This window comes from Grampus griseus, assembly GCF_964374135.1.
Source record: "Grampus griseus genome assembly, chromosome: 4".
Taxonomy (NCBI): Eukaryota; Metazoa; Chordata; class Mammalia; order Artiodactyla; family Delphinidae; genus Grampus; species Grampus griseus.
Window position 1 is genome coordinate 72,839,849 of NC_138997.1, and position 5,023 is coordinate 72,844,871.

Here is a 5,023-nt window from a genome sequence, read left to right on the forward strand (position 1 = left end):
GTGTGAAATGTCCTGGTTTAAATGTTCAACAATTGAGTGCCCACTCTGTGCCAGGCCCTGTCCTAGGTCCTGGGAATGTAACAGTGAACACAACCAACAAAATTCCATCTCCCTGGAGCTTATATTCTCATCACCAGGTTGTGGCATGAGAGCCAACCCAACCTCTGTGGAAATCGCCTAACTGTGGAAATCGCCTTTGTTGTCTGGGCAGGTGAGTTTCGGGACCTACATGTGTACTTCCAGGGGAAGGCCCCCTGCTGCTTCACGTGCAACCCACTACACTGCCCAGAAGCTAACCTCTTCAGAAAGGTCTGGGGGAGCCCAGGGTTCCCTCCCTCCCCATCTGGACTGGGAGCTCCTCCAAGACAGGAAGTATATCTTTTTTTTTTTTTAAATTTATCTCTCAATCTTCAGCCCCAGGAGCGTTCATGGCCAGATATAGGCACTTTGTAAATATCTGTCAACCTAAACCTGTAATTTCCTGTAACTACAAAACAGAATTTAGTCTTCTTTCACATAATAGCTTTTAAATATTGCAAGGCATGTTTCTTTCAGAATTCTGGCTAAAGAGCCCCAGTTTTTTCAACCACTGGAGTGAGTTTCCAGCCCTATCACATCCTGGTCTTGGGACACCCTTTGGTTTGTGTGTCCTCACACACAGCAACACCCCAGAAATGGATTGACCAGTTCAGAGAGCAGGATTAAACAGGCTTATTGTTTCAGGCAGCTAAACTGAAAACAAGAGTGGTTCTGTGTCCAGCCCTGTGCTCAAATTCAGGCTCCACTACTCACTTACTGGCCACCTGACATTCAGTCAGTTATTTATCTGCCCTGGGCCTCAATTTCCTCATCCATAAAATGGAAATAGACTTACCTGACAGGTTGTGCATGAGAAGTAAACGAGCTAATACCTATAAAGTGCTTAGAACAGTGCGTGGCTCAGAGTAACCGTTCAATGTGTAACCGAACAGGACTCTATGGGGCCTTCCCAGGAAAGACTTCTTCATGTCCTCCACCTGCCTCTTGTTTGTAGAAAAACTTTAGCCTCCTAGGCCTTCCCTGAGTTACAAAGAATACATTTAATCAGAGAAGTGAGAAAATGCAGAAACAAAGGAAAACGGTCAAGCAAGACAAAATAATAGTTGTACCATTAAAGTCAAGGACCTTTAGTTCCTCCTCAAGGGCTGTAGACAGTATTCTGAGCCACGTCCTTTGAGCTGTTTTGCAGATACTAAGACCCCACCAGGTGGAAGGAGTTAACTGCGTGCTGACCACAAGCACGTAGATCCCAGATGGGTTGGAAGCAGAAGGTTGATGATGTGGACTCCCGATTACCTCACCACCAATCAGGCTGAGTAAGATCTCCGCCTGTCCACGCCATGATGGTTCCAACTGCTTCTGACACAGATGCCAAAGGACCACACAGGGGTAGAAAAGAGGTGGCGCCCCAGTTCCAGGAAGACCCTGCCTATTTCCAGAAAAGCACTGAATATGCCTCCCCTCATTAACCTTGCCCTTAAAATCTTACCTCAATCGTCCCCTGGGTAAGAAGTTGATTTATGACATAAGTTCCCAAGTCTCTATTCTCTGGCCATTGAATAAAGCTTTGATCTCAGCTTTGACCTCATTTTTGGCTGCATGAACCCCAACAGAAAAAGAACCTTCCCCACTGAGGCAGGGGCCTGGGCTGGGCTAGGGCCCAAGTGCAGTCCATACAACCTAATTTGGTAACAAATGGATATTAGCTATGATGACTACTACTGCTGTAGTCCAAATGTCTGCAATTGTGTCACACTTTTGGCCCCTGCTAGGCTTTTTCACATGACCTACCTTAAGTCAGTTCCCCCTCTTTCATGCTTATGCATCTGGTTGTTCTGAACTTTAGTATAACTCATTATACACTTACCACCTTTCGATTTCTTGATGCTATTTTCAGGCCCAACTATCTGTACTTTTCAGTCCAAGATTTGTGATTCAACAGTTGAGTATTGTGTCACCTGCACTGAAAACTATTGTTTAGCCCTTTGGTTTCTTAATGTATAGTGTTCATGGTTAAGTGTGCAAACAATCTTTGTTGCCTGAAGGACTGTCTTGAAGAATTTATGACAAAATATAAACCTTAGTCGTTTGGTTTATTAGAGAGATTCTCTCATCTCTAGATGTGGGTGGGGCAAGAATGAGGGTGGAAATGGGAAGGTGACAAAAGAGGAGGGACCTGGGAGGTAGAAGTTAAGGATGGTGGGGAAACATATCAAAAAGGAAGCTCCCTGAACAAGGTTTTGAGAATCAGGGCTGTCACCAAAGACCTTATGATTTGGAAGCCCAGAAATGGCTTCATTCAATAATTCCACAAATATTTTTCAGGACCTACAATATGCAAGGCAACGTGTTAGAAGAAATAGGGATACATACATACATACATACATAAGGTAGTCCCTGCTTTCAAAGAGGTAAGTGCTGGAGGTAAGATATGTAAATAAATAGATACAATACAATGTAATGTAATGCAATGTCTGTGTGAGAAAGATACAAGCTAAATGCCTTTAGAATTTAGGGGCAGCATTTGTTACTTCTGTTGCCCTTGTAGATTGTATTACTGGCCCAATTCTTTACCTCTCCTTATATGCATGGTTTTTGTCGTGTAATTTTGCATTTCTTTCCTACTGTGAGTGGGGCACACTTACCTATCTCTTGGCCTTGGGCTTGTCCATACGACTTGCTTTAGGCAAAATGAGGCAGAAAAGGTGTGCCGGTTCCAAATTTAGGCCTAAAGAGACCTCTGTTTCCACTTAGGTCTTTATCATGACCATTACATGCCTGATACTAGTTGCAGAGGCAATAGCCTGCGGACTGATCCATCAGTTCCACAGTTGACTAAAATCTTCTCTCTATAATAAATCCCTTGCTCTTTATCATTCAGAGCAACTCTACTTTTCTATCAAACTCTAATACAGAAACTGGGTGGCTGGAAGTGGGGAGTTGCCCTAACAAAAACCTAAAACATGTGGCATTGGTTTGGGGAACAAGTGGCAGATGGATACTGGCAGGACCCTGAGAAGGTTGTTAGTGAAAACCTGAAAGGCCTGGATGAGGGTGTTAAAGAAGCCTGAAGAGCTTCCAAGGAGGCTGTCAAGGAGGGATTAGAGGAAAGAAAGGAAAACATCATTGGAAGCTAAGAGACCTTGATTGTGCAGTAGAGTTCAGCAAAACTGTCACCTGTGGTAAAATGGAAAATAAAAAATGTACCTTATAAACTTGATCCAGCTATGATTTCTGGGCAGTGCTGAGGGTACCACCTGGCTTTTTCTAGATGTCTAAAGTAAAATGAGAGAGGAGAAACATACCATAAGGAACAAATTACTCCATTCTCAAATGTGATTTGGAGAAAATATAAAGCCTCAGAAGTCTTTTAAGCCAGGAAAGGGTTCTCATATTCAGAAATGGCTTTCAGGCAAATATCAAATCCAGAGCCGGGCCCTAAGATTTGTTTCAGACCTGAGAAAGGTGACAGTGCCTCAGGACATTTCAGATGCAAATGGTCTTTACAAGTCTTGAAGGCCTGACTTTGAAGACCCTGCCCAAGGCTTTCAGGAATCTTAGGGATGTTGTTCATTAGCCTCACAGGGAGTCCAACATAGAAGAGACTGTTTCCAATAGATTTATGGAGGGCTTTTTTGTAATTGAATGGACGTAACAACTCCATAGGTTTAAAAACTTCTATCAGCTTGGATAGGGATAGTAGAAAGAGACCTTGGGATCTCTAATTCCTATGGGCAGGAGGCAGGCTGAGAACACTACTCAGTGGCAAACATGTGATTTGTGGGAAAGGATGACTCAGGACAGGACAAAGAGCCATGGAGAATAAACCCTGGGGGTTATGCCTAAATCCTAGTCAAAGCAACAAGTTAATAAACTTAACTGTTAATAGACAACTGACTGGTGTATGCCTCTCATTCTCCCCACCCTCCTTTTAAAATGGGAAAGTCTAGAGAAGCGATGTTATTCCTAATAGGAATTTGGGGCAAAGAGGGAAGATTATTTCTAAGTTCATAAGTCTTCAGACTGAGAGGAATGGTACGAAAGGATCTTTACCCAAGTACCTCATCTATACCTGGACCTGATTAGATGATGAGCTCCTAGACTTTCAGCTGTCATAATGGAGGACCTGGGAAAAGTATGAGTTTATTTTTCATGTGGGAATGGTATGAATTACTGTGGTCAAATGGGTGACTGAAATGATAGCTCAGCATCTTCCATCCCATGTGTTCTTTTAAAAATGTGACTAGGTGGGGAGTATACGCTCCCACCCTCTGGCAGGCTTATGAAAAAATGATACCACGTGACTTCTGAGGGAAGGTCATAAACAACAGGCAACAGCTTTTGACATGCTTGCTGGACTCACACTAGAGCCCTAAGTGGTCATGTAAACAGTCTAATGGCCCTGAGCACGGAGCCCATACTCACCCAAGGAGAGACACAACGAGGTCCTGAAACTAAAAGCCCTGGCCAGCCCCAGCCTAGCTCCCTGCTGTTTCCACTCCATCCAACATCTGACTGCAAACCTAAGAGACCCAGCGTGAAATCACTCAGCTGAATCCTTCCTTAATTCCTGATGCATAGAAAAACGGAGAAAATAAATGATTGTTGTTTTAGGCCACAAAGTTTGGGGATGATTTGCAGCAGTAACTAACTGAAACACTATGTTTCTGGTAGAAATGTAATACGAGTAAGTATAATTTAGATGAGACCACAATTTCATTTTCCATTCACCTGAACCAGAAATATTAGGTTAATAATGAAGAAAGTACACCAAATTTTTATTCCCCTGGAATTTGCAAATTTTTCAAACATTGCTTTTTTAAGGCATTGAGCTATTCACTGTATTCTGCTTTACCTGAGTCACATTCATCATATCATCATTAAATATTCAGATGACGATTTCCTATCCCTACAAAACACCATTTACTTATAATTGTACTTAAATAAGACTGCAAACAATAAAACCATAAAATCAATGAAGATG